Source organism: Primulina huaijiensis, chromosome 17, assembly GCF_012295235.1.
Source record: "Primulina huaijiensis isolate GDHJ02 chromosome 17, ASM1229523v2, whole genome shotgun sequence".
NCBI classification, from domain to species: Eukaryota; Viridiplantae; Streptophyta; class Magnoliopsida; order Lamiales; family Gesneriaceae; genus Primulina; species Primulina huaijiensis.
In genome coordinates, this window is record NC_133322.1 from 4714215 (window position 1) to 4715344 (window position 1130).

Sequence of the window (1130 nt, forward strand, 5' to 3'; positions counted from 1 at the left end):
ATTAATTAATCACACTCTCATAAACAATTCATGTATAGTATTAATTCATAACACGCAACAATAATTGATATGGAAATAAAGCATCATACATTTCGTGCAATCAGTAGATATTATCTCATAATCGCTCGATAATCTTGCTATGAAGTTTACCGGATCACGAATAATCGCGATCAGGACATAAATTTTTTATTCGGACTCCATTTCTAAAATAAAAAAGCGAATGATGTGAACCATGGAAACATAGTGTTTGGTCTATGTTATCTATATGGGTAGTGTCCTCATCCACCCAACATATGACACGTGTGCTGATAGATGAATCATAACCACTCAGATTTATATCGAAGTTGAACGAGTTAACATAATTTATCTACTCAACACATGTGTCATGACAGACGCAGTACGTCTATTTCCTCTATTTTTCGGTTTTGTTCATGTGTACTATCCACTCAACACATGAACAAAACCGAAAACTAGGAGAGATGGACGCATTAGGGGTGTCAAGCTTTACTCAAACGCCATTCAAAGTGGAGTAAATTTAGGTCCCCTGATTTTTTTAGGAAGAAGTCTCCACCACCCTTTTTCACTTGTCAACTTGCCGACCATTATTGCGATGCTGCCCCCCTTGATTAAAATTAGTTCAATTATTTAATAAAATAAATGGCACCTAAAAAAAAAAGACTATATCTTCTAAAAAAAACATTCCTTACTTAAGCCATATAAACACCATTAACACATAAGACATTATACGATGAAACGTAAACCACACTGCACAAACTCCAATCTACGTTAGATTCGCATCCAACGTTACAATCCCGCGGAATCAAATTCCACGAACCACATACACCTCAACATATTTACAAATTTATCTAAATAAAATAGATAACAAATCAACTTACGATTAATTTTATATGTTACCTTGCTCAAACGACAAACACATACACTTGAAATGGGACCAAAATACGACCAAATTTATCATGATATTTTGTATTGATTTGGGGAAAGAAATGCTTCCCACTTGTGCCACTATTTTATATCTCCTCAACACACTTGTCCAAGGTAAGACAAGGGGTTCTCCATTAAAAGCGTTCTTAAAGTAAAAAAAAAAAAAAAAAAAAAAAAAAAAAAAAAAA